The following is a 10,321-nucleotide window of genomic DNA, read 5'->3' as shown; positions in this document are numbered from 1 at the left end:
TAAAAGTTTTTTATGCAGAAACAGATTTTGTCTGCATTTACCTTTTCCTAAATCCACAAAATGCACATAAATATCACTGGAGAACAAATTAAAATCACTTTTTTTCTTGTTTGTGTTCAGAAACTATGATTTAAAAAAAAAAAAGCTCACTTCTCTCTTCGTAGAAAGTGAAACTTAAGTTTTGATCTTAATACACTGAAATAAATCAGTATAAATACCATTAGGAATCATAATAATCAATATTTGGATCAATCCGCCCACTTCAGCTCTTTAGAAAGCTCTGTTATAACCACAAATGTCATCATTGTTGATCTCTGAGATGTTAAATAGTAAAAAAAATATATTTTAAGCTTGATTTTGTAGATTACTGTACTTTTTTTGTTGTTGGTGTTTTTCAACCTCTGATCATTTTTCTTGCATGTTAGTAGTTATGTATCACAGCAAAGCAATATTTTGATTAACTTATTCCCTATGACAGTATTTTGACTAGCTTCTGCTGCCAGAAGGTGAACGGGGTTGCTCATGTTTTGCCCATGTCTGTGTGTGTGTATCTGCCTGTTAGCAAAATATCTCATGAACCACTGGATTAATTTTAATGACAGTTGCAGCAAGTATAATTATTAGATGCACGTGTACAGTTGATTAACTTTTGGAGCCAACCAGATCCAAGATGGCTGCCACAACCTATCAGCATTAGCCTGAACCTCAAGTGGCAGTAGCTGAATCGTCTACAACGCCTGCTGTTGAGTGCGACGTCTCACATTATTGTGAGAAACTGAGCGTGTTATTTTCAAGGTTCCACCAGAAGTGTACAACTTTGTCCCTTAACAAAAGATGCTCCCAGTTTAAAACTTTGTTTCAAAAGGCGACGGGTGACTCTAGGCCTGTATTTAGTTTGGTTTTAAGATAAGAATGAGAATAAAACTAATTTAAGTGGCAGCACTTACAAAAAAGAATAATTTAAGAAGAGAAAAACAAAAGTTAGTTGTATAAATCAATCAAAGTTCATGCCTCCAACAGAAGAAGTGTAAATCAATGTCAGAGTCAGAGGTTCTTTATTTGTCATTCGCACCTCATGTGGTACATGTGGTGGAACGAAATTATGTACACAAGGTCCCAGTTACATCCAACAATAAAATGTAAATGAAAAACAATAAGAACATCTAAGATATGAACTAAGAAAATTGTTAATAAAAATACACTAAGCACTAATAGTATAAAAACATTACACCGACCAGCAGCATGAACATGAGTCTGTGTGAGCAGATGAGCACACATGAACACATCAACATGAAACAGATCAGCAGCAACATGAAACAGATCAGCAGCAACATGAAACAGATCAGCAACAACATGATGTGATTTTTCACACAGTGATTATTCTGGTTAGAGATTCATGAGTCTAACAGCCTCAGGGTAGAAGCTGTTCCTCAGTCTAGTGGTTCTACACTTAATGCTCCTTAACCTCCTTCCTGAGGGGAGCGGGGCAAAAAGTGTGTGTGCTGGGTGAGTGGGGTCCTTCATGATGCAGGTGGCCATCTTCCTGCATCTGGAGGTTTAGATGTCTGTGATGGTGGGGAGACTGACTCCAACAGACTTCTGTGCAGCCTTCACCACTCTCTGCAAAGCTTTTCTTTCTGCAGCTGTGCAGCCTCCATGCCACACGTTGATGCTCGAGCACAGGATGCTCTCCACTGCACACCTGTAGAAGGAGGTGAGGACTGAGCTTCCCAGACCAGCTCGTCTCAGCCGCCTGATGAAGTAGTCTCTGATAAGCTTTCTTGATCAGGCGGGTGGTGTTGTTGCTCCAGCTGAGGTTGTCATTCAGGTCCACACCCAAGTGCTTGTAGCTGGAGACCACTTCCATCACATATCCTCTTATGTTCAGGGGGGTGTAGGTGTGTTTGTTCCTCCTGAAGTTTACAATCATCTCCTTCATCTTCTTCACATTGATGTGTAGGTTGTTCTTCCTGCACCAGCTCTCCAGGTGTTCCACCTCCTGCCTGTAGCTGGACTCATCATTGTTTGTCATGCATCCCACCACCACTGTATCATCTGCAAACTTTACAATGTGACAGCCTAGATGGGTAGCTGCACAATCACACGTGAGCAGAGTGAACAGGAGGGGGCTCAGCACACAGCCCTGAGGGGAGCCAGTGCTGAGAGTTATGGTGGAGGATCTTTTTGTACACAAACTTTTTTGCACACTTTTTGTAATGTGATCTTACCTCTGGCTTCTCTTTCCATAGTTTTGCACACGCACAAAGTATTTATTAATTTTTTGCCCGGTTAATAAAAAAAAAGCATTAAGATTTCTGCTCAGATTGAAACACACAGCACAATTGTTGAGCACTTTCTGATTCCTGAGTCATATTCATGTTATGACTCCATGAACCATTTCAGTGCTTGCCTCCATTCAAAGCAGTATTTGTGCACACATTCCTCAACAAATGGATTCCTTAAGTTCCTCCCGTGCAACAATCTGTTGTCCTCGTCCTACATGCAGCGCTCCTGTTTCATTTGCCTCAAAACTCAGTGTCAAGGAAACTTTCATCACATCCTAGTTGCAAACTAGACAACTGGTAGGGTTCTCTCACTGACCAGACTTAATAATAATCATATACGTAAGAGTAAGTTTTTCTAGTTTTCTATAGAAACAGATTTTTCTCTTCATAATTAAATGGATCATATGTCATCGGACGGTGACAGGTGTCAGGCGGTATAAATCTTCAGGTTTACAGATTGTGTGGCGTACAGCAGGTGCTGTAAAATGGTACTACATTGAAGACATGTTGATATATGCAGCATGGGACTAGTTTAAATAATTGCTGACCGTGTTTTTTTGAGTCCCACAGCAGGCCGAACTCATGAACTCAAACTCTATTAATCTGTTTTTGAATGATCAGTAGTTCCTATCAGCTAACGGGACGTTCTTTAATCAAATATCTTCAAAACCGAATGAAATAAATAGAACCAAGGAACTGACAGTATGAATAGTTCATTTTCTGCTCAGTAAATGACTTTTTGTTTGCAGATCAAATGAATCTGAAAGCATCAGGAAGGAAGCTGAAAGCGATGACTAATGAAGGAGATATTTGGTGCAGAGAATAAGGAACATGAATGTACTGTACTGGGCAGGACCCTCCAAACTCCTCAAGGAAAAGTGCTTCTTTAGTCAAATTCTACAATGTTATTTTCATTTTAAAAATAGTTTTTTAAATTTATTTCAACCAACCATCTAAACTTCTAGATTACTACAAAAGTGTTTAACATTGTGAATCTAACTCAAAGCCAGTATATAGACTTTTTACAAGCAGTTTTATTTTATTTAAAAATAATTTTCTTTATATATGTTTTTTATTTTTTCTGAATTCTCTGTTTTATAATGTAATGACAGTGTTAAACCTAAAAAAGGTACCACTTTACAGTAAGGCTCACCTTATAGATGGCTAATAAATAGTTTATAGACACATTATTCATCATTTATAAACCTAATTTTTTTAGGATATAATATTAGTTGTAGATACTTATAATGCAGTGATAAAGTACAATAATATGCTAATGAAATAGGTTTATAAATGCTTATTGAGCTTACAAGGTATAACTTAGTCTGAAATGTTTAATATAACAACTCTACATGAAATATATAAGTGAACAGATTTGACAAGACATTGTTCAGTTTTGTTTCTCTGTCATCCTTAATTAATGCATCATAAGCAGTTATTAATGATTTATAAAGTGTTTCTATAGGAATTAATAAACTATTAATTAGCCATGTATAAGGGGAGCCTTATTGTAAAGTGGTACCCTAAAATAGTCTGATTATTTGGTTGATTATTAACATTTAAACAGTTCAACAGTAAAATATCTCAGACTTAAATAAGGTCTGAACAAAACATCTAGACCGTCATTCTGTCTCCGTCTTCTAACACTTATCCGTAGTCGGGTGAGTCCAGGAGAGAAACCCAGACATCCCTCTCCCCAGCTCCTCCTGGGGGATCTCAAGGTGTTCTCAGGCCTTCAGGGTCTTCCCCAGGGCCTCTTCCCAGTGGTACATGCTTGGAAAGCCCCCAGAATCACTTCAATGGATCTCTAGATGAAGAGCAGCTCTACTCTGAGCTCCCCTCAGATGATGAAGCTCCTCACCCTAGGTCCAAGGCTTCATCTAACCACCCTACAAGGGAAGCTCATTTCACCCACTTGTATCCGGGGTCTTGTTCTTTCAGTCATGATCCAAATCTCATGACCATTGGTGAGGGACCAGTAAATCAAGAGCTTTGCCTTTCGACTCATGTCTTTCTTCACTATGACTGATCGAAGCAACACCCTCATTACTGAGGATGAAGTCCCAATCTGTCAATTCATCTCCAGCTCCATCCTCCATCACTCGTGAACAGATTTGAAAGAACCTCTCAAAGTAACCACTCTACAGCTGATTAACCTCTGTGAGCCCGTTCAAAAAGAAAGATTTGAGTGTTAAAATCTTTTATTTGTCTGCTTGACAATCAAACATGCACTTTGAGGAGTTTGCATTGATTCCTGGAACATGCAGCCTTTGCTACCTGCAGTAATTCCTGTGAAGGTGCAAACAGCTTGTCACTTCATCACACGAGGAAACGTTTGGTTCAACAGAAAGTGTCTTAATAAAGGTGAAATGTTCAAGGTTTATGAAAAATACTGGAAAGCACCTCTCGGGTTCTGGCCTCGTTCGCTTTAATTTTCCCTGGTATCTAATTTAGATGAGAACCAGAAAAAACCTTTTGGATTTAGTTCTTAAATTATGAAACATTTGAACCTAAATAATTAGATTTTTTTTAAATAAAGGCAGCAACATGGCTCAGTTGATTGAGCGCTGCCTCTCAGCGAGAAAGCTGCTGGATCGAATCCCAGCCGGGGGCCTTTCTGGGTGGAGTTTGCATGTTCTCTCCGTGCATGCGTGGGTTTCCTCTGGTTACTCCAGTTTCCTCTCACAGACCAAAAACATGCATGTTAGACTGATTGGTAACTCTAAATTGTCCCTAGGTGTGAGTGTCCAAGGTGCCCCCATGTCTTGCAGAGTGACAGCTGGATATGAACACCAGTGACCCCTGTGACCCAGAAAGGAAGAAATGGGTAAAGATATGAATGGATGTTTAACCATTTAAAGGCCTATTATAACCCGTTTCTGTGTATTATTGATGGTTTCTATAGCGGTGGTGTCATAATGACATCATTAGGAGGTGGGTTAATGCAGGCAGGACGCACGCCATTGAAGGCCTTGGTGTAAAGTGCACGGCTCGCCAGTGGATTTAATTAGTGACTTTTGGGCCACTTCCTGCTCTTTGGAAGTTCATTGAATTGTTTTTTTTTTATAATTAGTTTTTTTATCCTGAGTAAAGCTGGGCTAAAATCTGACCTGGTTAATTAAATTTAGTGCCTGTATCTCTTGTTCACAGCATGCCTTCCTCCATTTCTCAGTCAATGAGCTGAAAACACACATATACCGTGACTTCCTCTTATTGATGATAACATAACATGTATTACAGAAAGCAGCTTCTTGTTGGACAACTCATCTGTGATTTGATTTGTCTCTTTGGTAAATTTAAAATAAAGCCAAACTATTATGTTCTGTATCTTATTAACAAAGTGAGATACACAAGAGCATAAACCTGGGTTTTATTGCCAAACCTAATGCACAGTGTTAGTAGCCACAGTGGGACAAAGTCTGAGTGGTCCTGCTTGTTCTAGTGTAATGCATGACCCAAACATCTGGTTCTATGCTGCTGCTGCAGGAAGCAACCGCAGCTAATGACACCAAGAATATAAAGTGCATGTATGTGAGCAGCAAAATGAGAAGATATGCTTTTAAAATCACTTGAAGTTAAGATTTTTTAAAGTAATTATGTGTGTGATTTTGTTAGAAACGTTAATAGCAAATTAAATTGACATTTCAAGTGCTGCAGTGTAAAATTTCACACTCGTTCTAATTTTTCTTGATGTGTTGTCTGTCAGGATGATTCTCTAACGTGTGAGCTCGGTTTTTTTGCTGCAGATAAGACACTGACTGCTCAAAAGTATTTCCCAAAACTCTAATAAAACTAAAAATATTCCTTAAATGAGTTACACATCGGGTAGGTTTGCACACCTGATGAGCACATGGTCAGGCTGGTCAGAGCAATGATAAGTTGGTGTTTGAGTGAACAGAACTATTAAATTTTTTTTTTTTAGGTAAACAGAAGTACTTAAACTATCATATATTTGGCCTTTAAAAAACTATTTATGTCCTATAGAACATATCTAAACTTACGTTATATAAATATGATTATTGTATATCTGGCAACACTGACAGAGTGTAAGTCAGGACATGTCGTTTCAGCTACTTGAAAATGACTCATCAGAGATGAACATAACGGTTCCTGTGATATGTCAACAAATGTCAGCTTTGCATGCTTGGCAGCAAATGGAGGTCAAAACAAGCATTAGTTTTTAACAATATTAAATCAATTTCAGAGTTGTTATTGGGAGTTTTCCTTGAAATATTTACTGGTAATCAACTTATGACAGATGTATTGCAGATGCTGTTTTCCCTGTACACTCATATGAGTAAAGCTGAAAGAAGGAGGCACATCTCAGATGACTCAGACACCAGAGAGGCTGCGAGGACCATTTGATGCTGTCGGTTCATCACGTTTGACTTTCCCCAGAGATCTGCTTGTTTGAAGATACTGTTTGTAACACTACAGCAAAGTTTCTAATATTTGAGAAAATGCGTTTTGTTGGGAGTAATATCAGGTGGCAGATCTTTAAATACTGGAAGTTCAGGGGTGAGACCTCCATGGATTAGACTTGTTTTTACGTATCTTGAACCATTTTGTGGTTGTGCACATTTATGCTGTAAAGTGCTGCTACAACCTGAAAAAAACATTTCAATGAGAGACATATTTTGGCCAAAATACTAGAAAAACTTAAACATCTGAATTTTCAAGCATGACCTAGTAGGTGAAAGCAGCCCAAACAAAGTGACGGAGTTATGCATGAACGTGTTTTTACTGTGACTTCACACAAACAAATGTATGCTTGTAAGCACATAAGAAGTTTTTTTTTCCATAATATACTTTTTTTCATTACGTATTTTCCGCCGTATAAGTCACATCAGTCCAAATATGTCTAATAAAATGGAAAAATCCATAAATATGTCGCTTCGCCGTATACATCGCATCTATTATGCGTCACCGCTGACAACCTGAAAATGTGGGCCGGTGTGCTAAAAATCGATTGGCTGCCAAATGGCGGCCGCGGGAGCGTGCACGGGAGGACTTTAACAAGAATTAATTTCATTAATTCATTCAACCTTTATTTAAACAGATAAATCACATTGAGCCTCCAAGACTCATTTACAAGTGAGACCTGTTTGGACGGACAAAAACAGTGGTTAACTGGACACATGTAGGAGTTGGAGGCAAAAAAAATTCCTATCAGACATTTTTCTTGGCTGAGAAAAACCCCTAATATTGAAAAAACACCTCACACAAACAAGCACATATTTACGTAGACATTCTGCATCAGAGACAAGAGCGGTCAACAACGCTTATAGATGCTCTCGAGGTCACTGTAATCAAGTCAATGTCCTCCGGTGAGATCCATAAACATTCTCAAGGTATGTCGAGAAATGGCCAAGGATAACCTCTATAAGAATCCAGAGTCCTGAAATGATGACAAAGTTTATTCAGCTGGCTCATCTGGTTATCAGATGGAAATTCCTCAGGGAAGGGGTGGTGAGCATCAGATCACATTTTCTCCAGGCGACTTTAGATAAGATGACCTTCAAGGACAACCAAGGCGACCAAAATTTAGATAAACACACAGTTGTTTTGGGGACAGGCAGAACTTAATGACATCAACCTTCAGTCTGTGTTTGGTCCATTCGGTTCCGAAATGTCCAAATTAACATGGCCACACCGATGGAACGTGTCTGAGTAAAAATCCCCAAGATCTGATCCATTCAGCCCAAAGCATTTGAGTCTGGGTACTCCAGACATGAATCAAGCCATCATAAAGGCAAGCAGCGTGATCAGGTCCAAATTTGCTGCCGACGACTTCCTTGATTGTAGATAAAACCAGCACCAGCTGAATCCAAAAAGCAGGAACCAGTTATCGAAAATCCAATTAAATATGCGACCTTAAAATCCACAGATGGCAGCAGAGATAGACACATCAAGTTTTCCAGTCGATGAGATATCCAGCTGTGTGCGTGCCAACAGGGTAAATCAGCTCGTCCAAAGCCTGTCTTCTCTTTGAAGAAATGTTGTAAATTGAGTTGAGGGACCAACTGGTCAAAATAAGTCCATAATTATGGTTCGGAAGAAATGCAAGAGAGGCTCACAGCAGTTTCACAGACAGACAGAGCAGCAAAGCAAAGCAGAGAGGGAGGGAGAGAAGCATCCGATCTCATGGGGAGCGAGTGGTGAAGTGAATTTAAGTGAATTTAACAAGATATTAATCTTTATACTATCAATATAGTAAAAGTGTGTTTCAGTTTAACCTTTACTTAATAAATGCACTTTAATGTCAAATCAGCTGCATTTTGCCGGGGCTGTGCAGCGAAATGAAGCTGATTTGACGATTGTTCCAGGCGAGCTGAACTGTGTCATTAATAGCCACGTTTTACCTATTACATGACAAAACAGCACGCCATACTACTTGAGTGCTATCTAGCAGCTGAAAATGGTAGTGTTCAATATTTTCAGTCAGAATGAATGAAAACTGTCAGATCTCAGCCAAAAATTAGTTTATGAATATGGTGAAAAAAACAGAAATATGTCGCTTCGGTGTATAAGTCGCAGGGCATGCAAATTATGCAAAAAACTGAAACTTATAGGCCAAAAAATACGGTAACTAATTTATGAAATATGCGTCTCTCATTCCGCCTCTGTGAGTTTATATTATTAGGTTCATCGAGTTTTTTAAATAACTCCACAAAACTGACTGAAGTGACAAACGGTGTTAATGTTAAAACAAAATCATAAAGTTCAGACGATTGAATGTATGATTTTACAGAAACATCTGACGTCTCTGTCCTGTACGCTGCTCAGCTGACAGCCTCATGTGATTTATGTTTATTGCATGCAGAATGGGAAACTTAGCTCGAATAACTCCAGATTTTACTGCCTGTGTGAACACTCATACTTAATGTTGTCCAGTGGAAACGATTCAGCCGGGACACATTAGGGCCAGGTCTAATCATGGCCTCTTTCAGAGACGTCCTTCAGTCAGAATCGTCTTTTAATTTCCAAATATCACATAAATGTTTGGACACAGCAGGTGCTGCTGCTTAGCCAGAATATATGTGTAAACATGAAACAGCTGAAATGATATCTTAATTAGTTCCAAATATTAGATTAAAAATCATTTCTTTCTTTTTTTAGCATTATACTTGATGGTTTTGTCGATTTTGACAGCAAGTATTCAGACGGAGTTACTTTATTTCTGCATTCTGGTCTAAAATTTCTCACACGTTGTTGACTCACATTGTGTCTGCCTCTATGAATCTTATGAGTTTTAATGTTGAGCTATTCTTTTCATCCCAATTACAAACGTCTTCATTTTTTAAGAAAAACTGAATTTATGTATAGGTTGAAAGAATTTCACATTTCTTCATGTTATGAATACGATTGAGTTTGTTTGCAATTTTTGTTCTTAAATTCTTGAGCTTGGACAAATGCGAGGTCACTCTGGTCATGTGGTCCGATCACATGCTGGACGTCTGAGCTCTTCCAGTTGGAATGTTTTTAACAAAACCATTTAGATTTTCGTGCTAGCCTGAAATACAAAAGACTTCCTGTTCAGTTTCCAAGTCTGTGGGATGGCCAAGAACTGCAGACCAGTGTTCACTTTTATCAGGGATTTTAGTGCTGCAGACAGTCGCCATGTGGTCATTTATCGCAGTGCTGCATCTGACACACAAGAAACTGCGTGCACGAGTTTGTGTTGCAAGCAAAAGGATGAGATAAGCAATATCTGTGGTCATTTTGCAGTAAAACTGTTTCCATCACATGTAAGTCACATGCAGCTTGTAGTTTTTATTTTAATCATGGAACATTAAAAAACATTAGGTGATCAAACAATGCAGTCGTTTTGCCAATCTAGTACCTGGTTAGGTTTTTTTTGCAAAGAAAAAATAAGAAAATCTCAAACTACCAGTACAAAAAAACTACTGGTCCCTATTGAAAAGAACAATTCACACACAAGCAAATCAATACAAGTTTAAATGTGATATGATTTTGAGTTTTTAATGCTTTCTGGATGTTGATGTTGGACGGTGATTGTTAAAAATGCAAACTGT

The sequence above is a fragment of the Nematolebias whitei genome, chromosome 18, assembly GCF_014905685.2.
Source record: "Nematolebias whitei isolate Nwh7 chromosome 18, NemWhi1, whole genome shotgun sequence".
NCBI lineage: Eukaryota > Metazoa > Chordata > Actinopteri > Cyprinodontiformes > Rivulidae > Nematolebias > Nematolebias whitei.
The sequence above is the reverse complement of the archived record's forward strand: the minus strand, read 5'-3'. Positions refer to the sequence as shown.